The sequence below is a fragment of the Balaenoptera borealis genome (assembly GCF_965194805.1).
Source record: "Balaenoptera borealis genome assembly, contig: HAP1_SCAFFOLD_1511, whole genome shotgun sequence".
NCBI lineage: Eukaryota > Metazoa > Chordata > Mammalia > Artiodactyla > Balaenopteridae > Balaenoptera > Balaenoptera borealis.
In genome coordinates this window covers 105,473-119,850 of record NW_028122716.1, presented here as the reverse complement: position 1 = coordinate 119,850, position 14,378 = coordinate 105,473, and the positions used below count along the sequence as shown (strand labels likewise).

The 14,378-nt window shown below is 57.1% G+C and overlaps 2 pseudogenes across 2 annotated transcripts; one reads left to right on the top strand and one right to left on the bottom strand.

Annotated features, from left to right (window-relative positions):
• Positions 1 to 309: 309 nt before the first annotated feature.
• LOC309622092 (thimet oligopeptidase-like) lies at positions 310 to 3,759 on the bottom strand (annotated as a pseudogene). Its single transcript has 7 exons — positions 3,597 to 3,759; positions 3,021 to 3,396; positions 2,746 to 2,941; positions 1,690 to 1,741; positions 1,455 to 1,583; positions 680 to 818; positions 310 to 465 (listed from the first exon to the last, which is right to left on the bottom strand). The product of its transcript is annotated as a thimet oligopeptidase-like (transcript).
• Positions 3,760 to 8,543: 4,784 nt separating this feature from the next.
• LOC309622091 (serine/arginine-rich splicing factor 3 pseudogene) lies at positions 8,544 to 9,064 on the top strand (annotated as a pseudogene). The gene has a single exon. The product of its transcript is annotated as a serine/arginine-rich splicing factor 3 pseudogene (transcript).
• Positions 9,065 to 14,378: the final 5,314 nt, after the last annotated feature.

The following is a 14,378-nucleotide window of genomic DNA, read 5'->3' as shown; positions in this document are numbered from 1 at the left end:
GTGTGACGGCCCCCATGCCACTCCTGTGGTGGAAGGGACGGCAGGCAGAGACCAGGAGTAGAGTCTTTTTTATTAATGGCTGCGTTTTCAAAGAACCGTTTTGTTACCAGGAAAGCTCCCCAGGAAGGGATTGCATTAGTGCAACAAGGGGGAGCCTTGATGCCAGGCTTTCCAGACACTTCCAGGTGGAGACTTTTGGCCTAGGCCGGCCGCCGGGGACTCGGGGGCTGGGAGGACACACGGCCCCTCCCCCGCCCCGACGGGGCGCTAAGGCACCCGGCCCGCCTGGGGGGGCAAAACCCCGTGCCGTCAGCAGGCCGGCGGCTTGCAGCCCTCAACCTGCAGCCCTTTGCTCAGGAGGAAGGCGTCCTGCATGGGGTCACAACCCAGGAAGAGCTTCACCATGCCCTTGGCATCCTCGGAGCCCCCTGGCCTCAGAATGCAGCTTCTGTAGTCCATGGCAACCTGAGGAGAGGGGGCGGGGCTGCAGGAGGGTGGAGCACCCCCTTCACGGAGGGTGTGGGTGTGGCCACCTCTGCTGTGACTCAACAAAGGGCAGGGGAGCAGGGGGTTCTGGGCAGGGCCCTCAGAGCCTGGCAGGCCCAGGCGGGCGGCAAAAGCATCTAGGCCCAGGCCCAAGGACCTCCGTGTTGGTCTGCACGGCAGGCCGGCCTCTCACCTTGCCACTCAGGACGCCCTCCTGCTTGAAACGAGTGTGTGGACCGTGTCCGCGGAGTACACCTCGCTGCACAGGTAGCCATAGGACTGGGCGTCGTAGCTTCCTGCCAGGTGGCCGAAGGTCGCAGGCAGGTGGGTCCCTGGGACACACGCGGAGAGGCTCCTGCCCGGCCCCCTGGCCGCTCCGTGCCCCTTCCCCAGAGCCCAGAGCTTGGGGCCTCAAAGCAGCCCTGTCTGAGTCCCCTGCCACTAGAGGGAGTATTGGCCCAACACTTCTAGAAAACGGGGACCTTGCGGGCAACTCAGTGGAGGGACACAAATCAATCTTTGCCGACTTTCTGCTGAAGCTCACGAGGGTTCACCCCTAAGCCTCTTACAGGGACAGCTGCCCGAGGCTCCGAGGGATGAGTCAGGGCTCGCCCTCCAGCACGGGGAGAGCGCGGGTTAAAGCGCTCACGAGGGAGTGAACTGCGTCTCCGCACCGACACGCTCGGGCAAACCTCGTCGACGCGTTCCGTCCGGGGTATGAAGCCCTCTCCTGCCTCTTCCAGGCTCTCCAGAAAGCACGTGCAGATACGCCCAGCCCACCCTCGGACTCCGCGGGCCACAGCTGGAGGGACCAGCCCAGGAACCCAGGCAGGAAGAGGCCAGAGGTCAGCGAGCCTCGACCAGAGCCCGTCAGTCGGTCCCCCTTCACACACCACCAGAGGATCCTCTTGACCTGGGCAGTAGCCGCCAACCGACCGCTAAGGTGGGCCCGGCGTGCGCTTGGCTACCTGGCGTGGCTGGGACCCCGAGGATCTCCTGGCAGAGGCGGGCATTGTCCTAGGCCGGGTCTGAGGGCGTCTGCGTGTGCAGGGCCTGGTCCACCTTGGCCAGGACGATCTGGCGCAGGTTGAAGAGGCCTGGATGGCGGGAGGAAGGAGACGGGGGCGCTGGCACTGTGTCCAGGCCGCGCTTTCCAGCCGGGCGGTCCGGGAGCCCCTTTCCTTTCCCTCGGCCCGGCCGCACGGGGGTTGGCCAGCCGGGACTTGATGAGCTTGTCCAGCAGCTCCTGGGGGACGGCGCTGCTCGTGCCCCGCCGAGACTGGCAGCAGCGCCAGGGCTTCACAGGGCGCGGCGCTCCCGGCCCCAGAGCCTACCCTCTGGTTCTCATCCCCGGCTGTCACCAGAGTCGCAGGCAACGTGCCCTTCTTTTCGTTTGTCTTTTTTCCGGCCCTCGACCACGCAAAGGTGTGAAGCCCTGCCACTCGCTGCCACGTGGATGCACCGTGAGAACACGGTGCTCAGCGAGAGAAGTCAGACACAGAAGGACACACAGGGTGTGACCCCACTGAGGGGAAACGTCCAGAACAGGTAGATCCACAGAGTCAGAGTGGGTTCCTGGTTGTCAGGGACAGGGGAGGGGAGGGAATGATAACTAAGGGCGTGAGGGACCTTTTTGGGGTGAGGGAAATGTTCCAGAACAGGGCAGTAGTGACGGCTGCACAGCTCAGTAAAGTGTCCCCACGCGCTCCGGTTGCAGTCTGTGAGAGCATCGCTCTCAGGACGAAGGGCTGACTGCAGGAAGACTGAACGAGCACTGGGTCCTGGGCCCAGACGCTCATCTGGGGACCCCCCCCACATTGGGAAGTCACTGGGACTTGCTGAGCCTCCACCGAGACTGGCAGCAGCCCCAGGGCCTCACAGGGCGTGGTGCTCCCGGCCCCAGAGCCTAACCTCTGGTTCTCATCACTCATCACTCACCAGCCTTGCATGCAACGTTCCTTTCTTCTATTTTGTCTTTTTTAAAGGCAACTCTTGAATACCTGTATTTAACATGCAGGGAACCAGTCCTGACTCCTTGATCTGGGACTTCCAGCCTCCAGAGTCTCGAGGACATCCACTTCCGTTGTTTACGCGCCCAGTGCGTGGGGTTTGATGATGGAAACTGACACCGAGGGCGTCTCCTCGTGTGGGGTGACATCAGCGGAAGAATCCCGTGGCGAGGGCCTGCCTGAGGACCACGGGAGAGCCCGGGCCCTCCCCGCCCCCTGCCTTCAGCCCCTCGCCCGCACCCTCCTGGGAGCGGAGCTGGTGCATCGCTTGCCAGAACTCATGGAAGTAGGTCTCCAGCTCATCATGCTGGAACAGGGAGGGCGGGTTGGGCGTAGGCTTGGTGAAGTTGGCCACCATGGCCGCGATGGCAATCTGGCGCCTCCCGTCCTGCTGCAGGCAGCCCGGCTGCAGGCCAAAGCAGGCCATGTGCCCGGACTTCCCTTCCCTGGGGAGGGACGCGGGTGAGGCCCCGCTACCACAGAGGAGCCCCGGCCCACGGCCGACAGGTTCTCCCACGCATGCACCGAGGGTAGAGGTCCAGGTAGAACTTGCTGATGGATGACCTTGCCCGAGGCCGCGTCCCGGACCGTGTAGAGCCTCACATCTTCATCTTCGTGACGCATGTTGGCGCCTTCCTCCAGGTCGAAGGTCAGCCCCAGCAGCTCCTGGGAGATGCCCAGCCGCCCGCGCGTGACCACCTGCATGGGGAAGGACTCATTGAGCAGGTACTGGTCCACGTGGTAGCGCGTCTCCTCCCCCTGGTTCATGTAGTAGCGCAGGTCCTAGACGTTGATGGGCCCATCAAAGTGCAGGCCCCGCCTCTGGCACTCAGCCTTCTTTAGCTCCAGGATCAGGGCCGCTCCTGCTCCCCGAGGGGCTTCAGCTTCTGGGCCAGCTCATCTGCGGGCGGAGGGGAGAGGCTCAGCTATGTCCCTGTGGCAGCCGCCCAGCCGCCCCCCACCCCACGCCCCTCGAGGCAGAATGAAGGGTTGGGGAAGGCAACCCCCAAGGGCTGACACAGTGGGGTCTCAGGCAGCACCACGTCCAGTCAAGGTCCACCTGACCCCCGTCCCCACTGGGACTCGGGGAGGCGGGGTTACCTAGGAAAGTGGCCACCACCTGGCTGGTCTTGGCCATGTTCATCTCCAGCACAGAGTCGGCACGCGTGCTGAATCCCAGCAGGCGGGACTTCTGAGCCTGCAGCCTTACCAGCTCCCCGAGGATCGCGCAGTTCTCCTGGAACCCAGAGACAGCCAGCGCTGGGGACCGTGGGCCACGCCCTCCCCACAGGCCCCGGGCCAGGTCTCTGTGGGTGGGAGGGCTCTCAGGCCACTGGCGGGCACAGCCAAACCCCCTCCCTCCTCCTCCTGGCCTGGATTTCTAGACACTTTGGTGCTGTCCTAACATGTGGTCTTTATGAACACAGGTCCTTTTGGAACCAGAAACGGCGTGAACCATGATGAGCTCTAAGGCCAAGGGCAGGAAGAAATGTGACCAGGCTCTCCACCCGGGCTCAACAATACAAACTTGGCTGCCGTGCAGACAGCAGCTCATCCCCACGGCGCCCGAACACCCAGCCCCTGGACGGCGAGAGACCTGTTGCTGCAGGTGCCCCGTGGTTGGCTGGTGAGGCCTGGCCCCAGGCGTACGCCACCTTCTCTGGGGCCACCTCTCTGGGTCTGCGGTGGGGTTCTCCTGGGAGCCCCCAGTCACCACAGGACCAACGTGGCCTGTCTGCAGCCCAAGAAGGTGGGGACACAGGTCTGTCCCCCGTGGACATCACCCGCGAGGCCGAGCAAGCACCAGTGGTGTCTGCGGGGAAGATGAAGGGCTCATGCACAGCCCCCATCTACTGAAGATGCTAAACGGGAGAAGCACAGACTGCAGCCACATGCGGTATGGACCAAACGCAAGTGTCCTTGCAGGAACCGATGTCTGAATGTCGAGGCTGTTCCCGGGCCACAGTGAGAAGGCCCAGGCCCCACGCAAGGCACAGAGAGGGGATGGGGGGAACATCTGCGAATCTGAGCTCATCGGGCATCACCCCAGAAGGAGAGGGAGAGAGCCAGAAGGAGATACGGAGGGAGAGGGAGAGAGAGGGAGGTACAGACGTCTCTCCTTTCCCTGGGGGTTCTCTAGTGCAGCCAAGCCTGAAAACCACTGCATTTCGGGAGATGGGTCCTCGTGGAAAAGTTAAATAGTAGCTCATGGCATTATCGACACATATTAAAATGGCCCCAAATCTTGGGGAGTCAGGGAGGGGAGCTGGCGGCTGCCTCGTAAACGAGGAGAGATTGGGCGTCAGAGGAGGTGCCTGCCTCCACCACCTCCGCCGCCGCTGCCCGCCCCCCCAGGGCCCCGCAGACTTCATCTCCCAGCTGTGGTCCTGGGCTGGAAGGCAGCGGGGAGGTCAGGCCGTCCCAAGCATCAACGTTGACTTCAGGGCTGATCTGAAAGGCGCCTGGTGTTTGTTGAAGCAGAAAAAAGAGAAAGCAGTGGGCAGAGGATGGGAGGGGGAGGGAGCCCCCATCAGCCCTTCTCCCTGTCTCCCTCTCTGTCTCCCTCCCTCCCTCCCTCCCTCTACCTCCCTGCCTCTCACTCTCCCTCCATCTCTCCCTCTGCCTCTCTCCCTCCCTCTCTCCCTCCCTCTCTCCCTGTCCCTCTTGCCCTGTCCTGTCCCTCTCTCCCTCCCTCCATCCCTGTCTCTCTTTCCCTGTCCCTCTCTCCCTCTCCCTCTATCCGTCCCCCCTCCCTTTCCCCGTTTCCATCTCCCTCTCTGCCTCCCTCTTTCCCTGTCCCTGTTTCCCTGCTCTGCTCTCCCTCTCCCTCTCCCTCTTTCCCTCTCCCTCTCTCCCTGTCCCCCTTTCCCTGTCCCTGTTTCCCTGTTCCGCTCTTCCTATACCTCTTTCCCTCTCCCTCTCTCCCTCTCGTGCTCCCTCTCCCTCACCCTCTCCCTCCACCTCCTTCCCTCTCCAGAGAGGGAAGGAGGTGGAGGGAGAGGGACAGGGAGCAGGAGAGGGAGGGGGGAGAGGGAGAGAGGGATAGAGGGAGGGAGAGGGACAGGGAGCAGGAGAGGGAGGGGGAAGAGGGAGAGAGTGATGGAGGGAGGGAAAGACAAAGACATCTCTCCCTCCCTCCCTCTATCCCTCTCTCCCTCTCTCCCTCCCTCTCTCCCTCTTCCTCGCTCCCTCTCCTCCCTCTCCCTCCGTCTCTCCATCTCCCTCACTCCCTCCCAGAGACAGAGAGATGAAGAGGCAGAGACAAGGGAGAGGGAGAGAGGGAGAGGGAGAGAGAGGGGGAGAGAGGGAGAGACGGAGAGAGGGAGAGAGAGAGAGGTCTCTTCCTCCCTTTCCCTCTCTCCTCCTTCTCTCCCTCTCTCCCACTCTCCCTCTTCCCTCTCCCTCCCTCCCCCCTCCCTCTCTCCCTCTCCCCCTCTCCCTCGTCTCTCCCTCTCCCTCCATCTCTCCCTCTCTGGGAGGGAGTGAGGGAGAGGGAGAGACAGAGGGAGGGAGAGGGTGAGACAGAGGGAGGGAGAGGGAGAGAGGAAGGGAAAGGGCGAGGGAGGGAGAGGGAAGGAGGACGAGACGTCTCTCCGTCTCTCCCTCTCCATCTCCCTCCCCCTCCCTCTCTCCCTCTCCCTCCCTTCCTCTCCCTCTCCCTCTCCTAGAGGGAGGGAGGGAGAGGGAGAGACAGAGGGAGAGGAGAGGGGGAGTCGGAGAAGGAGGTAGGGAGAGGGAGAAGGCGAGAGGGTGCCTGCTTCCCTCTCTGTCTCCCTCCCTCCCTCCCTCCCTCTCCGTGTCCCTGTCTCCCCCCTCTCCCTCTCCCTCTGTCTCTCCCTCTCTGGGAGGGAGAGAGGGAGAGGGAGAAGGAGGGAAAGTGATGGAGGGAGGGAGAGGGAGAGAAGGAGGGGAGAGGGAGGGAGGAAGAGAGCTCTCCCTCTCTCCCCCCTCTCTCTCCCCCTCCCTCTCTCCCTCTCCCCCTCTCCCTTGTCTTTGCCTCTCCCTCCGTCTCTCCCTCTCTGAGAGGGAGTGAGGGAGACGGAGAGACGGAGGGAGAGGGAAAGGGAGGAGAGGGAGGGAGGGAGGGAGAGACGTTTCCTCCCTCCCTTTCCTCCCTCTTCTCCCTCTCCTTCTCCCTCTCCGTCTAACTCTCCCGCTCCCTCCATCTCTCCATCTCCCTCACTCCCTCCCAGAGGGAGAGGGGAGGGAGAGAAGGAGAGGGAAAGAGGAGAGGGAAGAGGGAGAGGAAAGAGGCAGAGGAAAGAAGCAGAGGGAAGAGGCAGAGAGGGAAGAGGGAGAGAGGGAGAGGGAGAGAGAGGGGGAGAGACGGAGAGACGGAGAGAGGGAGAAAGAGAGAGGTCTCTTCCTCCCTTTCCCTCTCTCCTCCTTCTCTCCCTCTCTCCCACTCTCCCTCTTCCCTCTCCCTCTCTCCCCCCTCCCTCTCTCCCTCTCCCCCTCTCCCTCGTCTCTCCCTCTCCCTCCATCTCTCCCTCTCTGGGAGGGAGTGAGGGAGAGGGAGAGACAGAGGGAGGGAGAGGGAGAGACAGAGGGAGGGAGAGGGTGAGACAGAGGGAGGGAGAGGGAGAGAGGAAGGGAAAGGGCGAGGGAGGGAGAGGGAAGGAGGGCGAGATGTCTCTCCCTCTCCGTCTCCCTTCCCCTCCCTCTCTCTCTCTCCCTCCCTTCCTCTCCCTCTCCCTCTCCTAGAGGGAGGGAGGGAGGGAGAGGGAGAGACAGAGGGAGAGGAGAGGGGGAGTCGGAGAAGGAGGTAGGGAGAGGGAGAAGGCGAGAGGGTGCCTGCTTCCCTCTCTGTCTCCCTCCCTCCCTCCCTCCCTCTCCGTGTCCCTGTCTCCCCCCTCTCCCTCTCCCTCTGTCTCTCCCTCTCTGGGAGGGAGAGAGGGAGAAGGAGGGAAAGTGATGGAGGGAGGGAGAGGGAGAGAGGGTGAGGGAGAGAGGGAGAGAAGGAGGAGAGAGGGAGAAGGAGGGAGGAAGAGAGCTCTCCCTCTCTCCCCCGTCTCTCTCCCCCTCCCTCTCTCCCTCTCCCCCTCTCCCCCTCTCCCTTGTCTTTGCCTCTCCCTCCGTCTCTCCCTCTCTGAGAGGGAGTGAGGGAGACGGAGAGACGGAGGGAGAGGGAAAGGGAGGAGAGGGAGGGAGGCAGAGGGAGGGAGGGAGGGAGAGACGTCTTCTCCCTCCCTCTCCTCCCTCTTCTCCCTCTCCCTCTCCCTCTCCCTCCAACTCTCCCGCTCCCTCCATCTCTCCATCTCCCTCACTCCCTCCCAGAGGGAGAGACGGAGGGAGAGGCAGAGACAGGGGAGAGGGAGAGAGGAAGAGGGAGAGAGAGGGGGGAGAGAGGGAGAGGGAGAGAGGGGGAGGGAGAGAAGGAGAGGGAAAGAGGAGAGGGAAGAGGGAGAGGAAAGAGGCAGAGGAAAGAGGCAGAGGGAAGAGGGAGAGGAAGAGGGAAGAGGGAGAGAGGAGAGAGGGAGATAGGGAGAGGAAAGAGAGAGGGAGAGGGAGGGAGAGGGAGAGAGGGAGGGAGAGAGGAAGAGACAGAGGGAGAGCGAGAGAGGGAGTGGGAAAGAGGTAGAGGGAGAGCGGAACAGGGAAAGAGGTACAGGGAGAGAGGGAGGCAGAGAGGGAGGAGAGGAAGCAGGGAGAAAAGAGAGAAAGAACACACCGTCTACATTTCTGTCAAATGACACCGGGGATCCTTACACAACCAGGAGAAAGTAACACAGGGAGGCTCTTTCTCAGCTGGAACTGGAACTGCAGACGGGGCCAAACACCACCAGGCTGGCCACACGTGTCCAGCCGCCGCTCCAGCCCCGTCAGCCGTGAGTCCGGTCACCAGGGCTCTGAGTGTCTGCTCCAGGGAGCTGGGGTTCACCCTCTCACCCGGGAGGCCAGGCCAAGAGGGCAGGGCCCCGGGCTGGACACATAGGGGAAAACGCATCCCCACAGGACAGCTTGTGCGAGCAGATTCAGCTACCAGATTCTAGAGGCCCGGGACCACCCTGTGGCCCGTGAAACCCAGGAGCCACGAGGGTCTTGCAACGTGATTCCTGTCCGTTGGACTGTAAAGTTTATGTAGGGAATCTTGGAAACAGTGGTAACAAGGCTGAATTGGAACGAGCTTTAGGCTATTATGGACCACTCTGAAGTGTGTGGGGTGCTAAAAACCCTCCCGGCTTCGCTCTCGTTGAATGTGAAGATCCCCGAGATGCAGCCGATGCTGTCCGAGAACTAGATGGGAGAACACTTTGTGGCTGCCGAGTAAGAGTGGACCTGTCGAATGGGGAAAAGAGAAGTCGAAATCGTGACCGCCTCCTTCTTGGGGTCGTCGCCCTCGAGATGATTATGGGAGGAGGAGTCCTCCACCTCCCACACATCTCCAAGATGGAGAGCCTTCTCCGTCAGCCAGAGCAGGTCCCTTTCTAGATATAGGAGAAGAGAGAGATCCCTGTCCCAAGAGAGAAATCACAAGCCGTCCCAATCTTTCTCTAGGTCTCCTAGCCGATCTAGGTCAGATGAAAGGAAATAGAAGACCACTTTGCAAGAGGAGTGGTGTACAGGCAATAACTTCATTTGGCAGGAGTATGTACAGAAAATTCAAGTTTTGTTTGAGACTTCCGAAGCTTGGTGCACTTTTTAAATGTTTTAGTTGTTCACATTTGTTTGTCTCTTGGGACAGTGACACATAAAGGTGTCATTCTCTATGGTTTGAAATGGGTCCTGGGAGGCATGTAATATGAAGAATTGTTACCTTACAATGTTCCCTTAAGCAAAATTGAACTTGCTTTGAATTTTTGGTCTTGCCTAGACTGATAATAAAACTCTAACTCCTGCCCACCTAAAGTGTGATGTTTACTATTATGGAAACAACACTGGCAAACATTGAAAAGACTTTCTGTAGCTGGGATGTGGTATGCAGCTGTAGTTAAGCAAGCAGTCTTTAAAAGGTGCTGTGAACCCAAGCCAGCAGGTAAAAATGAAAGCCGCACCCTTACCCTAGATTAGAGGTTTAAAAATTCCACTAGTCTTCACACCGGACAAGAGATTGTCCAGGGAGTTTAAAATCTAAGAAGTTTCAAGGAAGTTAGTTTACCTTTGAGTTAGGTCATACGTCCCCTCTGTGATTGCTGTACATGAATACATAGCTCTTTGTAATATTTTTTGGAAATTTGAGATTATCAAGATACCAATGTCCTGCCAGATTAAGAGTATATTGTAGAGCTGAACTTTGAGTTACTGTGCAATTTTTTTTTTCATGCTGTCATTTGTAATATGTTTTGTGAGAATCCTTGGGATTAACGTTTTGGTTGCAAAAGAAAAAAAGAAAAGAAAAGAATCCGCCTGCCAATGCAGGGGACACAGGTTCAAGCCCTGGTCCGGGAAGATCCCAGGTGCCGCAGATCAACTAAGCCCGTGGGCCACAACTACTGAGCCTGCACTCTAGATCCTGGGAGCCAGAACTCCTGAGCCCCCGTGCCACAACTACAGAAGCCCACACGCAACGAAGACCCAACGCAGCAAGAAAAAAAAGACAATACTGGCCAGGTGATCAAGGGTAAAATCGTTTGTCATAAGTCCCGTTGATGGTGTGTATCCTTGATGTGACCTGAGGAGAATGGCATTTTTATCTCTGTCTGGGTCTTCCGCCCCAAACCCCATAACTCCAGACCAACCATAAGAAAACATCAGAAAACAAACAGACTAACAAATTGAGGGACAAAACACCTGACCAGTCCTCCTCAAAACTTTCAAGGTATCAAAACCCAGCGACGTCTGAGAAATGTCACAGCCCAGAGGAGACTGGGACAGAAAAAGGATGTTAGGGGAACACTAGGGAAATTCTAATAAAGTGTGGACTTTAGTTAATAACAATGTATCCATCTTGGTTCCTTAGTTGGATAAACATGTCACACTAAGGTACTAATGAGTTGGAAATAGGGGTACTGGGTCAGGGTCCACGGCACTCTGTACACTCTGTACAGATCTTTGCAACTTTTTTGTAACTCTAAGCTCTTGTAAAATTAAGCGAGTACTGAACAGAGCTAAGAATGTTATTTCCCTGATTTGAACATGCCTGAGTTTCTTTTCATGGTCACATTTTTGCTATTTGGATGTGTCTTGGAATCAGTAGCAAAGGAGAGTTGCCAGCCCCTGGGAAGATGTGGGTGGTTCGCAGGTGGCTTGCTCTGGAGCTGAAGACCACGGTGGGGTGGGAAGTCTGCAGCCTCGGGCTGCACTTAGAAACATGGGAGGGGATGGGCCAGCTCAGTTAGGGATGGAACCTATAAATAAAACTTTTTTCTTTTCCGTTATGGCTTATCACAGGATACTGAATATAGTTCCCTGTGCTAGACAGTAGGACGTTGTAGTTTATCCATCCTATATTTAATAGTTTGCATCTGCTAACCCCAAACTCCCAATCCAACCCTCCCTCACTGTTTCTCCCCCTTGGCAACCACAAGTCTGTTCTCTATGTCTGTGAGTCTGTTTTTGTTTTGTAGACGCGTTCATTTGTGTCGTATTTTAGATTTCACATATAAGTGAGATCATATGATATTTGTCTTTCTCTTCTGACTTACTTCACTTAGTATGATAATCTCTAGGTCCATCCACGTTGCTGCAAATAGCATTATTTCATTCTTTTTATGGCTGAATAATATTCCATTGTATATATGTACCACATCTTCTTTATCCATTCATCCATCAGTGGACATTTAGGTAGCTTCCATGTCTTGGCTACTGTAAATAGTGCTGCAATGAACGTTGGGGTGCATGTATCTTTCTTTCTTTCTTCTTTCCTTCTTCCTTTCTTCCTTTCTTTCTTTCTCTCTCTCTCTTTCTCTTTCTTTCTTTCTTTCTTTCTTTCTCTCTCTTTCTCTCTTTCTCTCTTTCTTTCTTTCTTTTTTCTTTCTTCTTTTATTGTCACACGGCATGTGAGATCTTAGTTCCCTGACCAGAGATGGAACCCACGCCCCCTGCACTGGAAGCATGGATTCTTAACCACTGGACCACCAGGGAAATGCCAGGGGTGTATGTATAGTTTTGAATTAGAGTTTTCTCCGGATCTATGCCCGGGAGTGGAATTGTGGGACCCTATGGCAGCTGTATCTGTTCCTGCACGCCTCACATCAACCACCTGCACTCCAATCCTTGCTCTCAACGTCATCTTCGGGGAACCCAACCTGCGACAGGGACCTTGACAAGAAGAAATGGCTCAGGGAAAAGCTACCTGCACGGGGAGGAGATAGAGACCATCGCCCCTGGGGTGCGGAGGGGAGAGTGGGTGCAGAGGTTTGTCATTTCACCCCCGATACTCATCTCAGCCCTCGTGGCTGCCCCACTCTAGGTCACCTCGGGATACAGAGGTGAGCCGGTTAGAGTCCCTGCCTGTGCAGGAATCGGGGCACCAGCGGGTCTGAATAATATTAGTGCAGGGTCTCCCCCGTGGCACTGGGGTTATTCGGGGCGGGTCATCCTCTGCTGAGGGCCCCTCCTGGGCACTGTGTGGGGTTTAGCAGCATCCCTGGCCTCACCCATTTGATTCCAGGGGCCCTCCCTCCCAGTTGTGACAACCACAGATTTTCCCCACACATCACGGAAGAACTGGGTGAGGCGGGGGCAGGATGGCTCTGGGCGAGGACAGCTGTGTTGAAGCAACCAGCCTGGCCCAGGGCAAGGTCTGCCCCAATCCCGTCAGCGCCTGCATTTAGAACTGCCCCTTTCCTCTCCCACCTCCCCTGCCCTGCAGTGGTCTCCGAGACATCATCCCCATGTAATAAATCACACCTTCTCAGTTTACTGTTTGCTGCCCTCACTAGAACGTGAGCTCTTTGAGGACAGGGATGCTGTTATGTCCCCAGCACCTAGAAGAGTGTCTGCTGTGTAGTAGATGCTTCATAAATACTTGCTGAATAAAGGAGTTGAATAAAGGGATGAGTGGATGAATGAATGAAGGTTACAATGGAAGGAGGGGGGAGATTCCCTTTCTGGCTCTCGGGGGTTGGGAGATCAAGTGAAAGATCTGTCCTAAATAGGCTGACCAGCCTTCTGGGGTTCCCCAGGACTGAGAGTTTCCCCAGAGTTCCAGCGCTCAAACCTGAGCGGTCCTGGGCAAACTGGGGGCGGGTGTTGGTCACCCTATCTAAACACAGTAACAATTCCAGCTGCAATAGCAATGGCCAATGACCTCTACGGTCTTATTGACCATGCACAGTTCTCTACCTGGCGGGGAAGGGTGGGCCGGGATTGGAATTCTGGTGATCCAGGGCGGGTGAGGGCACACCCTGGGCTTGTGGAGGGGAGTCCAGGAAGGTTCTGGAGGAAGTGACAGTGACACAGGAGGGAGGGAGGAGTCTAAGGAAGAACATCCCACATGACAACCTGTGCCAATGGCCCTGGGCCCAAGGTCACACCTGACCAGGGCTTGCTTTTTTTTTTTCTAATTTACTTTTCCCCACATGGATATGCAATTGTCCTAATGCCATTTATTGAAAACTCCTTAATTTCCCCACTTTCTATCATATCAAGTTCTCATATATCTGTTTCTGGACCTTTTTTCTATACCATAGAGCTATACGTCCCATCCTTGCACCACTAGGGCTGTTTCATCACTATAACTTTATTCATTTTGTTTTGGCCGTGCTGTGTGGCATGTGGGATCTTATGTCCCTGACCAGGGATCGAACCCGCGTCCCCTGCAGTGGAAGCTCGGAGTCTTAATCACTGGACCTCCAGGGAAGTCCCCAGGGCTTGCTTTGACATCCATGGAATGGTGGCAGGTGGGCACGGGGAGCAGCTGTCTGTGAGCCATCCTGGGTAGAAATGCAGGGTGGAGGGGAGGACAGATGGAGCTGGAGGGGAAGAAGCGGAGGAGGGAGGGAGGAAGGGAGGGAGGCCGGGCGAGAGACAGACAGAGAGTTTCCGGAGACAATAGCTCTGGCCGTGTCCTAGGGCATGAAAGCTGAAAATAGCTCCTAGTGCCGGGAGCCTTGGAGCCGGAGGCTGGGAGCCAGGGTGACTGGCTCTCCTCCCTGGTGTGTGTGTGTTGCGGGGGGGTGGGTGGCTCTGGGCTTCTCAGGCTGGGAATGGGGTGCACAGAGCAGGAACGGAGCAGGGACCCTTCTCTCTGGAACCTCGTGGGCCATCCTCAGCTCACAAAGCTGAGCCACTCCTTGCCCTACGAGTGGGGGGCTTATCCTCCCTGTCCCCTGGATCATACCCCCTCACACACAACTTCCCCGTGTGTGTTCCCAGCAACCAAGAGAATCTGTTTTTAAAAGATTTGGGGGAGGGGGGTAACCATACAAACAAGAGCAGAATGGATACTTTTTCAGGATATGAATGGCTCTGTGTAAGCCCACCCCCAGGGTAACCACAGTCCTGACCTCTAACACTCTTGACGAGTCAGCCTTGGTCTGGGCTTGCGGACCCACGGAAGCTTCCTCATTCCCTCCTTCAGGTCCCGACTCTCCCTCGGCGTCTTTGTGAGAAGCACCCGGGGAAGTGGGACTGCTAAGCTGTACTGCTGCTAGAACTCCACCTGGGCTCCACCAGGCTCCAGCCCCCCGCCCTGTCCACCTAACTGACCCTGAGGCACCTCAACTGGTAGGAGCAGCATCACCTTCCCTCCTGGGACTCGTGATACTTAAGGGAGACACCGAAAGACAAGCCTTTGGCTCCCTGGCTGGCAAAGAGCAGGTACTCAATTGTCATAAGTGTCCGTATCACTGAGGGTTCTCCAGACAAACAGAATCCATATGGGGTGTGTGTGTATATACACACACACGTACATATGTACAAGCATACAAAAATATACAGCTGTGTACATATGCAGTATGCGTACACACATATACACACATAGTATATACAATACACACA